This window comes from Xiphophorus maculatus, chromosome 2 (assembly GCF_002775205.1).
Source record: "Xiphophorus maculatus strain JP 163 A chromosome 2, X_maculatus-5.0-male, whole genome shotgun sequence".
Taxonomy (NCBI): Eukaryota; Metazoa; Chordata; class Actinopteri; order Cyprinodontiformes; family Poeciliidae; genus Xiphophorus; species Xiphophorus maculatus.
This window is the reverse complement of record NC_036444.1, coordinates 1839259-1854773: the sequence shown is the minus strand read 5'-3', so window position 1 is coordinate 1854773 and position 15515 is coordinate 1839259. Positions and strand designations below refer to the sequence as shown.

General features: G+C 37.8%; 1 protein-coding gene across 1 annotated transcript in view; it reads right to left on the bottom strand.

Moving 5' to 3' along the window:
• Window positions 1-11700, bottom strand: part of LOC102227229 (tetraspanin-9) — a 205852-nt gene extending 194152 nt beyond the window's left edge. The window contains exon 1 of the mRNA XM_023349338.1: window positions 11465-11700. The gene's annotated coding sequence lies outside the window, so the exon portion shown is untranslated. The remainder of the gene's footprint in view (window positions 1-11464) is intronic.
• Between the last annotated feature and the right edge of the window lie 3815 nt (window positions 11701-15515).

Here is a 15515-nt window from a genome sequence, read left to right as displayed (position 1 = left end):
AACTTATATCAGTGAACCTGACAAATACATCCATATTGCAAACATTACATGGTTAAACAAAAAAGAAAAACAGAAGACGGTGACCACCAGGAAGGTACAAAACCAGTCAAACCGTTTTATTTTAAAGGATATTGAAACTAAATACTGAATATAAAATTCAGTGCATGAACACACATTTATATTTTATCGAACTTTTTACAAAATAATTTTTCCCAAGACTTATTATGAGGAGCCTACTGATTTTTTAAAGATATTTTGAAAAGCTTCACGTACCCCCTGCAGTACCTCCACGTACCCCCAGGGGTACGCGTACCCCCATTTGAGAACCACTGCCTTACAGTATAACCGATATTATGGGATGAAAACTTGTAAGAATCTCTGTGGAAAAACTTCTTCAGTTGTTGCCAACACTCACTGTGGAATTCAACATTTCTTTCAAGGATTTTCTCTTTTATGAGAATAACCAGAGCAGCTTCGTCCAGAACTACGACAGAAACAGGATCTGTTGAAACAAAACCAGACCAACTTGTGACTCAATAAAATGGCTCTGGATCTGTGAAACTTATGAAGACTAAAATACTTTAATTCATAGTCAGAAAATCTGCTTGAAACTTCACACACAATATAAAGAAGAACCAGTTTTGTTTCACAAAACAATGCTCATACTTTGAAACAATGCTCAATAACCTCGGTGTGCAGAACCCAGCCCCCAGATGAAATAGGAAAAATTAAACCACAGTTGGTGGAGCCAAGGAACATGTAGGACTGTGGCGAAGTGTGAGGATGAGTGGAGGGAGGTAATCTGGGCTCTGTTGCCAACTCAACCACTTTGTTGTCATATTTAGCCACTTTCCAGACCGTTTAGCAACTTTTTTTCACTCTAACAGGTAGCTAGCAACAAATCTAGCAACAAATCAAGTGATTTTTTTCTAAAAAAAAAAACAGGTACAGTTTGTTGTTTGTGCTGCAAAGTGACTCCATAAATGTCACTTGGGAGCACAGCAGGGTGATTTGGTGTGTCAACTCTTGGCAACGGAGGCAGCCAAATACTTTATGTTGCATCTGACTCTCCCACAACCACAGCCTATACACACCCATCTTGGAGCTCGATGGTGTAAGTGGTACACTGGTGGACCGTTAATAATAACGGTCTGGTGGGGCGGATACTATGGTGGTTGACAGGTGCAAACGTGCAGCAAAAAGTGAACCAAGCTGGAAACACATGAATGATGCAAACTTCAAAACACACAAAAAACTAAAGCAACAAAAAATGCTGCAAACAAAAATGCTGGAACAACAGGAAATGGAAGCAAATGGGAAAACTCTGCAAATTGCGAAACAGCAGCAATTATAAAACAGCAAACTCGCTCAACAATACACAAGTCCTCCAGGCCAGTAGGGGGAGTCTGGAGTAAGTTATATTACCTACCTTCAACATTTCATACTTCTTGTTTCTTCTATTTGAGGCTTTTTCTCTTCTGCTTCTATTTCCTGTGATTGCTGCAATTTTTGTTGTGTTTGTTTTTGTGTTAATGAGGGTAGTCTTCATGTGTTTGCTGTGTGTTTCACTGTTTGCACCTTACGCCACCGTAGGACACAACTGGGCCTTGAACTTAGTCATCAGATCAAGAGGGTCAGCATGCCCAGAATGATCGGACTGCTGTTGAGTGGGTTTGAGGTCAGAATTGCGTCTGCAGGCCTTTCATTCAGCTCCACGCCCTCCAGATGCAGATTTTCTATTTTTAGAGCTGCAACCAGTTCCTCCTGAAACTCAAACGAAACATTCAGAAGAACGTCTGGTTCTGACCGTTAGATCTGGGTTGAGGCGACTCAATTATCTGCAGGAACCGCATCATAGAAAGAATGTTACCTAAATAGCAGAATGAAGGATTTTGGTGCTTGTTCTTGTTCTTCACATGAGAATAAATAAACAATGATCTAAATATGTAGATCATTTTGTTCATCTGTTCCCATGTTTACTGCTTTACTGCCTTTTTCTACACTGCATCCAATAACTGAGGATTTATTTCTCTGAATATAATGTATTTCTGTGTTTGTTAATGAACACAGAACATAAAAGTTATGATGGTGAGTTTATCAGTGTGTCGTGAAAAATGTTTTATTTTTCAAGTGTTTTTCATTTCCTGAGTTCAGTTTTTGGATAGTATTTAATATCCCAAATGTCTTTGGCAAAAACAAGCAGATAACTCATGATTGTAATTCCAAGTTTCCCAAAAGTCATTTTTATTCTCTCTGTGCAGCAGGCTGATTGCTTTTTTCTGGCTTGGGCATTCAGAGTGGGATTGGTTGTGCTATATCTGGCTTTGTGTACCCGCTCCTACATGCTTGACTGAAGAATCTCATTTTGCAACAACAATGTGAACAAAAAATGCCGGTTCTTCAACAAAGCTCTACCACAGTGGTTCATCGCACTTGATCAAAAACCATCTTTTCCTCTTAAGAAGATGCTTTTGAATGAAGTCCAACAGAGAGAAAGTGAGAGTCGCCATCTTCATTGTTAACTGAGGAGTCATTTTAAAGTAGCTGAATACATAAGCATACCAACAAGTGCAGTTCACTGAATGTTCCTCACTGATGCCTCACACAGAAAATCATTTCCATAGTTTTGGCTTAAAAATTCACAGAATTCACCTTCCTTTCTATTTTTGTGGCCGTCAGATTTTGCATCTGGTACCGAAAATGAACTTTGCACTTTAGCAACATGTCTGGGATGCAGATGGTCTTTAATTTGAACAACTTAAAGAAGGAACAAATTGAATTTTTCAGGTGATATCGGACTTGAGACAGGTACCGAAAAAGACAGATTCAATGTTTGTGCATCAAAAAGATGCAGAATATAATTCATCTGTCCAAATCTGTCAGATGTCATTTCAACCTCTTGCACATACAGTCGACTCCCGCCTAATAGCAAATCAATATTAGCAAATTTGCCTATTCACTGAATTTTTCATGAACCACCGCTAAAGTATTCAGTTTTTTTCTCCAGTAAACATGTTATGTAAAGAAAAGTGGCTAAAATCAGTTAAACACATTTACTTTACATGCATTAAGAACCTCCTTTAGCTTGAAGGCTATGAAGAATATTTTTTTTAAGTTGTTTTAGATGTTCTTGTTTCAGACTTTCTGCTTTGATTTAAAGTAAAAAACAAACAGCATAAGGTTTTAGAATCTATTTTATGTCAACTCTGCACAGTAAATTGATGAATAGTTACTGAAAAAGGCTAATCTACCCCCATGATGTAAAAACAGTGGCAACACAAGCTGGCTAACGGTAACAAGTTTTGGAAACCTGAGCAACTAATCATGAATCAGCTGAAACCATCTTGCCAGAAACCAACTGAAAGTACAATTTATAGAACAATAAAAATGAAGAGGAAGGGTCCAAAAACAGTCTGCCTCATCCAACAGGCCTCTAAATTAGAGTGGATCAGGTTTAAAGAGTTTAATTATCATGGTGGGGTCTCAATTTATGGAGCGAGTGACTCACAGACTTGTTTTTGATTAGAGGCCTTCCATGAGAGCTGGCTCTGTCTTTTCCAATGAGGCTCCTTGATGCACAACTAATCACAGCGGCTACTTCAAAGATCGCACCAAATTAAAGCTTAAGGACCTTTTTAATTCAACCCAACACCTCACTACCAAAGACACACGGTTCAGATCTGAGGAGAGAAAAGTTGAGCCAATAAAAGTGGAAAAGATGTGATTCGTTTCTCAATTCCAAATTTCTTGTTTTTTTTTTTTTTTGGAAGAATTTTTAACTCGTCTGAAACGATGATCAACATATTAAATTCAAAGGAGGAAAAACATCAGAATAAAAAAAGAATGTGTAGTGAAGACTGGTATACAGACCCTTTCAATAAATTAGAATATTATTAAAACGTTAATTTATTTCAGTAAATCCATCACCAAGTGAAACACATTATATAAATTAATTAAAGATCTGATGCTTTAACACCTGCATTTCTCTTAATCATGATGATTTCCTGCTTAATGAAAACACTGCATTAAAAATTAGAATATTATATCAGAGCAATAAAAAATATATTTTTAAAAACAAAAATGTAGGTTTAATGAAAAGTATGTTTAACACTTGCTTAAAGGTTATTTTCAAAAGGTTCTTTTAATCTGACAAATGAGACTCATTGGGACATAAATGTAGCAACAACTGGATTTAAACAAATTCAAGATATAGTTGTAACTTTTGCATTTTGATAACAAACAGGCATGTAGAGCGATATAAAAACAACACGATGTTTCATATCCAAGTCAGGTCTTTCACTTTGATCTATGTTGGAAACTCTTATTTTGAAAGATAGGAAGTACTAGAATAGAGTACCTAGAATGCTTTGTCATGTTGATAGACCCAATAGCAATAAAAATAACTATCAGCCAGTCCAACAACACTTCCTTGCAAAATCAGTTTAGAAGCCTCCATTATAGGGCTGCATGATATTTACAGGTTTTATTTGAATAGAGTCAGTAGGAAAGTATCAAAAGAAAAAAACCTACATTAAAGGAAATAAGTAGCATTTCCAAACTTATTTTTCCAGTTGTTAACCTTCTGGATGTCTCTCAAACATCTCCTTTAGCGTGCTAGCAGGACAAACAGTTCAGCATTAACCAGAACAAAAATATTGCTCATTCTGGGAAACTGAACATTGTGTTTCAGTTCGTCCTCTGAGATGGACGTATGTCTAAAACCCTGAGGAGTAACCAGGGAGACGGTGGGGCAGGAGGGGCTGCTTCATCTGCAGCCTCCAATTTAACTCAGCAGTTTGTGGTATTCAAAACTTAATTACACACAAACACTCCACAAAGTTAACTCCACTCCACAAAGGCAAAGAAGAAAACGGACAACTTTACTGAAAACCATCTTCAGACGTATAAAATAGTTCTATCCTAATAGTTAAATCCTGCATGGTGCCTGAAAGTAAATGAGATGCTGCAGCCATCTGAAGGGAATTTAAGATGCTCTTTTTTGAGCCACCTCAGTTTTTATCAGCCTCTAAATTTAGTCTTCAAGGCTTTCTGCATTTAAAGCTTTTGCTTCAGCAAGCTTGCAACAAATCTGCAAATGAAACTCAAAGCATATTTGATGTTTTTTCTGTTAAAAGAAGCACAAAGTGTGATTTGGTTTCGTTTCTTCTACATCTAAAGGCGGGGATCCCTCTCTGTCTTTAACACGCTCTGGCTAAACTTTCTGTCAGATCTTTTAGTTTTTCAGTTCACCTACATGATAAAGACCCTGAAAGCTGAGATGTTACAAACACTCAACAAGTTGCATGATCAAAGTCCTGCTTCCAGGCACTGGAGCCATTTTCACATATAATTATGAAATTGGTCTGCAGCAGCACAAAATCACTGCTAAAATAAATGAGTATGAGTACAACAATTTTCTACTGGCTTTAAAGCTTTAATACTGGACATCCAATGAAAATGCACATATGGCTTCAGTTGGGAATGCTCAGGTCAGCAGTGCTGTAATGTCACAACAGTTCAGGAGGTTTAAAATGAACTGGTTCATGTTATCAGTTTTAAAACTAAATTTAGTAAAAATGTGGACTGAAATGTTTCTACACTGTCTTTAGCTAATAACCGTCTTCATGTTGTATTTGGCTCTCAGCTTTATCCATCTGTTTGCTTCTCCTCCACTCTCTTTGTTTTCATATTCTGTTTGCTAGAACAGCTAAAAAAAATCCTAATTTAATATTTCTGCAATTAAACAACAAAGTTGGTTTGAATTTATCTTCAAAAGCCCCAAAAGAAATGTATCTGTTCAGTTGCCAAAGCGACTCATCAGCTTTTACACCAATTTGTTTTAATCCTCTGCTCACAGGATTTTTTAAGCTCGGCCTCTTCTGAAAAACTGTTTGTTTAAAGTTGAAGACAATAATTGTTCTGAGATTTTAACAGCCTGTTTTCTGATGTGAACTCCACTTAAATACTCTAATTCTGCTTGATTCCATCCATGTTTTCCACACTATGGAAATCATTGGGCCATGTGTTTGTATGAACATTGATTATCGATCAGATCTGGGAGCAGAACGTCTCTTGCATGCTCTTTCTGGGAGCTCTCCTCTCCCAGATGTGGAGACAAGGCGGCTGCTGCACAGCAAGCCCACACATGCAGCTGTGCATGTAGGTTTAATCAGAGGAATTACTAGTTTGCTTCTGCAACATCTCACTTGTTACAGAAGCAACAAGTTTTCTTTAGTAAGTGGACTTGCTCCAAGAAAAGCTCGTTTCAGGGTAAAGATGCTTTTTCTCTGCAAATCTCCAAGGAAAAAAAAAACATCAGTTCAAATCTTTCAGAGTCTTAAATATTTGACAAGTAAGAAAATAATTTTTACTTCTTAATGAGAAAATTTGGTTAGATTAAATCCCCAAATCCCAGACAATTACTGTCTTTGGCAAAAGGCAATATGTAATATGGAAATATGTATTTACTTACTTAGGTGAAAAACACAATTAAACTACTTTTCATAAATCAAACCGATTTTAATTAGATCTGCATTCTGCGCAGGTTTTAAGTCTGGCCTATTTAAATCATTTGCTCTCAGTTTGTGCTCCACTGGCGGCTCTTACAGTTTAGTGGCGCTCAGAGGAAATGTTCAATATGGAATCACAATCCTCACTGAAGTATCAATAAATGTAATATCACAAGTTTATTTGTAATATTTAGTGACCCAACTTTAGTTACAAATCACTTTAATAAAACCAGTGAAGTATCACAATGTTTTATAGTGAAAATACGTTCAAAATAAAACAAATCCAACAGTATTCAATAAAATAAAAACACAAACACACTGCATACCAGAAGTAGATCTATATTAAAACAATACTTTAAAACAAACTGAGAACAACTGATGCAAAAGTGAGTTAACACCAACATCTCATAGCAAACAGCTGGAGAAGATGCCAGTCTCATTTTCAAAGGCAGTTCAGTCCACAATTTGGAAGATTATAATCAATTATGCAACATAATCGGGTCTTTAAAAATACTTTGTCACTTGGGTTGAATTTCACTGTCTTTAATGTCACAATTAGTAAAGATCTGAACATTTATGGAAGAGCGTTTAATCAAGCAAAGTTTAATCATGATCAACATCTTTATCAGTATTTACCAGTGGTATTGTGGTGTTATGTTTTCCTACTTCTGTACATCCACAGCAGGAATGTTAGCAAAATAAATAGGAAGCAAACTAGTGAAAACCAATTAAAGTGAAATAAACAGATTACAGATCTCTATGATTTGGACTATTTCTATTTAGAGCAGTTGGCCACGCCCACTTTTGATTTAATTAAAAACATTTGATTTAATACCAGGGACAATTTTGTGCAAAGTTTGGTGAGATTAAACATAAGTTTTGACCCCCAATTTGCATTTTCATGGGGAAAAGAAGAATAATAAGAAATTCTTCAATTACAGGAAACCTTCACAGCGCTGTCGCTGCTCAGGCTTAATATAACTTTAATATATACCTGATACTACCGTGATGTTGTAGAAATATTCAATTGCCTTTAATGAAACAACAATACATATTTTTGAAATGCTCTGGTTCAACCAATCACCACAGATGAAGGCGCTCAGCAGGAACAACAAGGCAGACCCACCATGAAGCTGTTCGTTCAGAGCTGAGCTGCAGCTCAACTGACAGCAAAGAAAACAAACAGAAGAACAAAAGAACAGAAGCTAAATGTGCATAATGACACATTTTAGTAAGGCTGAATCAGGAGCTCTTTGTGTTTAAATAGGAGCTCCTCCACAGTAATATGAAAATGTTTAACCTGCTTCAGGCTGTAACTATCAGCTCAGGAGGAAATTAACAGCTAAAGACCAACCAGCTAGTGTGGAATATTCTGCCTTCAACCTGATTAGACCACATCCCGACTCACAAATAGACCCGACTGTAAGATACCGCCAACCATTCACATGGCAAGCTGAAAATATAGGCACAGCATGTGCGGCTAGCAGTGGGCATGCAGCTGAGTGGAAGATAAACAGGAATGCAAAGCAAACTGTGTGTAGGCCTGAAATAAGGGCTGTGGCAGAAGCTTTAATGACAACATGCACAGTCAGAGTGAGTCAGCGGCCATGCTGTTCAGCTCTGCCCGTCCTGCTGCTGATCACACTGGAGGGACGAGATTAAAGTGGCAGAGAAAAGGGGGAGATAACTAAATGTTGATGTAGCAACACAGATGATCCATTGTGAGGCCCGGCAGAGTGAGATCTAACCAGCACAGACAGAACCGCCCCCCCACCGGCCAGCAGAATGGGAACCTTCATGAAAGGACAAAACGGAGAGCAGAGCTCTGTGGCGACTGTGTGGGCCGAGGAAAGCTGAGGAAGTCAACACAGTTGGAGGGTTTGCATTGTTGCTTTTGTTTACGGCCGCAGAGAATCAGGCAGCAGGTCCTGGAGGAAAACCGTTGAGAGGTTCTGGCTGCGGTCTGCAAACAGACAAAGTTGGCTGTTTGTGGAATCCCATGACGCACTGGTGTCATTTACTGAGTGACATGTTGATATTTTGTCTCATCGCTGGGTCGTGAGGTTGATGCTGCTGCACCGTGTGAGAATGAATGTGGGGTCAGATGAGAATGACCTTTCACCCTTGACATGCAGCAGCTGGCCTTGATGCACGCTGCAGAGCACAGCTGGAGCGTGCGGCCTGAAACGAAGCCGCTGCTTTCATCCGACCTCCTGACTTCAGGACATGCGTTGTGTATTTTTGTCTACAGTTTCAACAACGTGTGTGAGTGATATAGGATGAGTATGAAACATATTGAATTAAACAGATGTTGATTTCTTAAAGATAATTGTTGAAAAGTCTAAAGCAAGTACTAAATTTACAACAGGATCTTAAACAGAATAATAGACACTAACAGTATGTAGAGCTTTCTTTATAACATTTAACAGCATTAAACACAATTCACTTTTATCCTGCTACTTACTTTATATCAGCCTTTTTCAGTCAATTAAATATTCAGATTACTGACAGCAATGAGAAATGTCCTGATTGGTTGGAGTATGAATTAATGATGTACCAATCAGTTTAGGGCTGAACTGATTAATCAAATTAATTGTGACAAATCGATTATTTAAATAATCATCAAACAATTTAGTAAACTGATTAAATCAATGACTGAAGTACAACCACTTAAAAAAAGATAACTTGCTGACAGAATAACATGCTCAGCAGTATTTAAGCCAAAACTGTCTGAAAAATAAATACAATTTAGCATTTAAGATAAAGAAAACTTTTGTCTGTCAGTATGTTCAAAACAGTTTTAGTTTCACCTGGTTCAAATTCTGTAAAAAATAAATAATAAAATTTCCTATTAAGTTTTTTTTTTATATCTGAATATGGTATTCTTTAAAAATAAGATCAAATCAGGTCAGACCTGAAACAAAACTGGAAACTGGTCTGATCAGCAGCCGTAGGATAAATCAGTGCAGAATTCCAGCTATGATGCAGATGCTGCCTGGCTGTTGCATGATTGTTGCCTGGCTGTTGCATGATTGTTGCCTGGCTGTTGCATGATTGTTGCCTGGCTGTTGCATGATTGTTGCCTGGCTGTTGCATGATTGTTGCCTGGCTGTTGCATGATTGTTGCCTGGCTGTTGCATGACTGTTGCATGATTGTTGCCTGGCTGTTGCATGACTGTTGCATGATTGTTGCCTGGCTGTTGCCTGACTGTTGCATGAGGCAGTGACATTCCTGAGCAGCATCTTACTCAGCTGTTGCATCTGCACTGACTCAGAATCTTTGCTTTTCATTCTCCACATTCCTGTAAACTTTCACTGTGATCAAAACTTTCATGTCAAACCCTCTGAAAATTTACTTTAGAAGAAAAGTGTTTAACTTTCACCAATCAGGATTAAACTATTCCTCATGTTGAAACACATAACGTCTGTAAACAAAGTATTTCACTGAACACTGTAAGGCCAGATTTTGGTCTCGATGCTCCCCAGCATGACAGCCTCATGACACAACCAAAAATAGAGCATCAAAACAATAATGTAGCTCTGACCAGCTGTGTTTTAGATTTCTATGGCTTTCTGCCCAGGGCGGCAGGCTGGGAGAGGCGCCAAGTAGTGGCAAATATGAGTTATCTTTCAGTTATCCCCAACTTCTAGAGTTTTCTACAGATTATTTGCATGTCCAGTCAATAACAATCTGCTCTGTTATGAACTACCCAACAAAAACTAAATATTAATAATAAATTTAGATTTTAGCATAACCCTCCTGGGTTAGGTTGGGTTCTCCAAGTTGGTTTGGTCCAATAATCAAGGCACAGAAGTCACTTCAGCTCCAGCTGATCTGCTCAGTCAGATGGTTTTAATGGCAGAAGCCAACTTCAGCTCCATAAAGTACAGCGCTTGTTCTTGGTGTCGTGTTGAATTACAGTAAAGTCTGTCAAAAGAGCACAACACGCAGATAATGTATGTTGCTTACATACACTGCATGACCACCAACCACTTTTTTTGATAAAGTTTTATTTAAAGAAGAAAGTGGACATCGCGGCTGATCTGCCAAGGAACGCAATAGTTGCTAGCCCAACCAAGGATGACGTCAACATATCTAGTGCTAACGCTAGCCTATCCAGACTAATGGCCAGCAAAGGATTCTTCCAGTTCACAGTCAGTAACCACCAAGGCCTGCTAGTCACTATCCTCTCCAAAGCTAATGCAAGGCAGTAGTCCCATTCTCATTTCTCAAGGCCAACTGCTCAGTTACTGGTGCTGACTTATCTTATCATATAAATCAGTAGCTAGCTTCAGAATGGATACAGCCTCTTGAGACAAGGAGGTAGCCAATGTTGGGTGTGCAAAAGTCTTAATTGTGGCTCTAATACCACACCATACTTTAGAGCCACAGAAACTAAATGTAATGTACAGAATCTTGGCACATAGAAACATCTTCTCAGAGTCAAATAGAACGTTTTTAAACTAAATCTAGCTGTAATCTCAAGTAAATCAGCATATAACCAAATTAAATCTGGATTTCTGGCCCAATCACCCCAGTAACAGGCCATTATGTTCCATATTTTTCAAAATTAGCTTCCCTATTTGACTATATAATCAGACAGCTTTGAGTGTCTGTTTAATTGTGAGGGGGTTTCAGAGGGAGAGGTTCGCCCTGGGCGCCATTCATGCAAGAACCGCCACTGGCTATGACAAAACCATAAAACTCTTATTACAACAAAACGGTATATTTCCGCATAAACTCCACATAAAATTGACTGCAGTTTTCGGTTATTACACAGATGCCAGACATTGCTGTCTCATTTTATGACATTAACAAATGTTGATAGAAAGTGTTGAAACTCGCCAAACAAACCCTGAACAGTTTAAACTGGGAAAAACGCAGAACCTTCCTGTCAACACGAAGCGCTAAAAGGTTCGGCGGGATTTCAGCAGCTTTCAGATCAATAACTTACCTGGTTCACGTCTTCTTGTTCTGCGGGGGCCGCTAACAGTCCAGGCAGGGGGACAGGCGGCCAGCAGAGGCGGGGAAATGAACTCACTTCCAGGGAACTTCAGCTCAGCCCAGAACTGTTCAGCGGTCAGGAAAGCTCAGAGTTTCTTTCCTGCTTCTTTACTTGAACAAAGTGTCCGGGACGTCCTGCTTCCCGGCCGTCCCCCTGTCAGCTCACCGTGTCCGTTATTCAGAGGTTTTTAGTTGAACAAAAAGGAAGTTTGGGGAACGAGAGGAGGCTCTTACTGACTCCTACAGGCGAGTCGGGATCCTACAGGCTGCGGATTAAAACACGCGAGATACAAATATTTAGTTCCATCATCATATATATTTAGATTTAAAAAACTGTATGGAAATCATTTAGTGAAAAAACACAACAAGGTTTGTTTATGATTATTTATTTTAGGAGTTTGTCTGCAGACTCAGGTTCCACGTAGATTTTAGGACAATATACAGGGACGAATCTGCGTTTTGATTTCGATTATGTAAAAAAACTGCAGGTATAAAAAGTTTCTGCGTTCACACACTTTTTCGATCTATCATAAATGTCTTGTTTTTTTCATTTATTTATTTTTTATTTGCTTTATCAGTGTGTGTGGTTTTGACTTGTGGGTTGAAGGGTTGTACAAATACAGAACATCAGAAATAAGTGAAAGAAAACCTAAAATAAGAAGACAGTTTAACACACAACAATATAAAGGAATTAAATACTCAAAATAAAACACAATTAAACAACTCAGTAAATTATTAAAAACTGAGTAAAATCATATTTTGGTCAATAAATAACTAAAATGTGCATAGAAAGCTTTTATGGCTCTGATATTGACTTTCGTCATTTCTTAAAAGGTTGATGTTTTATTTTACTGGTTGTAATATTTAAAACCTGTATGCTTTTTAAATCTGTTTGAGTTCTGGAAGCCTACCAGGGACCGGGGTTCAAATCACAAACCTGCATGTAAAATGTCCACTTCTTTTTTAGAGGCATTGATGAACTCAGAGAATCATCAGTCAGTTATGTCAGTTGATTTCTGTATGAAATATTGCAACAACTATTTCTTCAACACATAATGTGTCACAATTTGTGCACTATTTAACCTTTCCTCTCAGCACTAATACACAGATCATGATAGAGGAGCACAGGTGGAGCTTGTTGAATTAATGACTTAATGGGCTGCGTGTGGAAGAGAGGCAGGCCTGAACTAATTACAGTACAGTGATAATCAGTGAAGCCAGCCGTGCAGCTCGCTGTGACCAAGGACAAAGACAGGAAGACGCAGCACAGAGCGCGCTCGCTGCAGCTGAGACGCAGGCTGTGCTGCTCACCTCATCACTGCTGTTGACTTTTCATGCTTCATTTCAGGCAACAGCAAGTCATTTATCATCTGTCACTAAAATTAAAACCAAAAATAATAGTACATGGAACAGCGTGTGGCTCAATCTCCTTTAAAAACATTGGTTATGTTCTCATCACTTCTCTGGCTGTGTGCAGAGACAGTTGGGGAAAATGGCCGAACAGCAGGAACAACAGTTGTGAGAGATTATTGCCCTTATGGAGCTCATCACCAGGAAGGCAGATGTCGCTTGGAGTGAAATTTTTCCCTCGATTGCCTTGTTGTAGCAGGAATGCATGAGGTAGAAATCTAGGTGAGAAATAGTCTCGTATCTGATGCCGTTTCTTGTTTTACCCATTTATGTAAAATTATGGCTTAAATCTGTGGGAAACAGAAAATCAGAGACTAGTAACTAACCACACAATGATGAAAGTTTTTTATTTGCATCAGAACTCAGCATGTGAATCCAGCCTGCTGCTGGTGCTGCACACTGTCTGCCAAAAGTGATTATAAAAGTGAAATTTCATTACATTACTAATACACAATTTACTGTATTTTATTGGGATTTTATGTGGTAGAGAAACACCTTGTAGCAAAGGAAGGAAAATGATTCAGGGTGTTCAAATCTTTTTACAACAGGAGCTCCTAGTTTACAGACTTCAGATCAACATTAGATTCTTTTTCTTCTTTTGCTTTTTCCTTTGGTTTGTTATTTTGTTTGAATTTCCTTTTAAGTCCCGTAAAGCACTTCGTATTGCCTTGTTGCTGAAAATGTGCTATGGAAATAAAATTACCGTTACCTTTACAATCAAATCTGAAAAGCGTGGCGTGTACGTGTTCAGCCTCTTGGTTTTTGAAAAATAACTTTTGCTTCAGTTGCAGCTGCAGAAATTCATCTGTGAGCATCGATCACATGCTGATCATTTTCTCATTCTTCAAAAAGCCTCAGTTAAATGTGAGAAAGAGTTCTGGATATAATTTTCTAAAATCTACAACAGATTTTCATTTGATCAAGACAGTTTAATATTTACAGGAGAGAATGTGGTTTTGCAAAGAACAAATACAATTAAAAACATAAAAATAACTGCAACATGCATGATAAATCAAAATACAAAGACTGATTCTACATTCTTTATTTTGGTTTATGAAGACAATTTCTATATAAATCAATCAATCCATCAATCAAATTTCATTTGTATAGCACCTTTCAGCAACAAGACATTGCAAAGTGCTTTACATCATAATAGCACAAAAATACAAAGTCGTAGAAACACAGTCAACAACGTTACATTTTGCACATCAGATTATTGATTAATGTTTCATGATTATCTTTCTAAAGCAGCTCTAACCAGCTGGGATTTTAGTCTGGATTTAAAGGAAGTCAGTGTTTCAGCTGTTTTTAAGTTTTCTGAAAGTTTGTTCCAGATTTGCGGTCCATAGAAGCTGAACACTGCTTCTCCATGTTTGGTTCTGGATGCAGAGCAGAACCAGAACCAGAAGACCTGAGAGGTTCTGGACGGTTGATACGACAACATCAGATCTTTACTGTACTGTGTTGCTAAACTGTTCAGTCATTTATAAACTAACAGTATTTTAAAGTCTATTCTCTGAGCTAAAGACCTGTGATAAAGACAGTTCAATAAATTAAGATTTGATCAACTTTGCCACTAAATAGACACATTACATAAATCATTTACACATAAATGGATGTTTAAGCTATTTCTGATAATTATGATGATTTTTAATGAAAATATGATATATTAAATTATATTAGATCAGACCAGCAAAAAAAGTATTTTTAAAAACAGAAATGTGGGCTCAGTGAAAAGTATGATTAATACCTATTTAAATGGTTATTACTTTCAAAAGATACTTTTAATCTGACACATAATGTGACAGAAATCCTGATAACATTAACTTTTGTGCATAATTTTTTCTGTCCCAGTTGTTATTAGCGCTGTTGCCTTGCAGCAAAAAGGATCCTGAGTGAGTCATTCTGCAAAGAATTTACATATTCTTCCTGCGTAGAAATGTGTGTCAGGTTAACTGGCTTGTGTTCATATTTGCATGTGTGTGGTGAGTCGTCAGCCACAGGGCTACACCTGATGGCCAGCCGCTCGGGACGGGATGATCGGCTTTATGCATGTTGCACAGGTGGAAAATGTTTCTATCAGACAGGACAGGTGACCTGAAACAAACCAAACTGAAACATGAGTCTGCACAGAAACCACAATCAAGTCAGAAATTCATCTTGCTTCTGCTGACAGGATTCTGTTTCTAATAGAAGCCTTTGCTTTTAGGAGGCTACATCGCAGGTTATGTAACCTTTTATTAACGCTGTGTGATGCCTGAGGGAATTCCAGCAGAGCTGATTCCCCTGATTAGTTTCTCTGAAAAGTCAAATCAAGTGTTTCAGATTCAAGAATAAAACATTAAAATGCAAATTATCTGCTTTAAGTAAATGACCCTAAACAAAGAGCTGAGGTTTATTTCAGCAATAAGGCACTTTTCACATATTAAACTTCTCATTCTTGCCTGAAACAAAATCTGATTACCAACATGTTGAAGTAGTTATTCAGCTATTTTATTCATTTCCTGTTCTGAGTAGCCAAAAAGGAGCCTTCAGCTAAATAAAAACAGCAAACCTTTTGACTTTTAGAACAGTGTTCTGTGGAATAATGT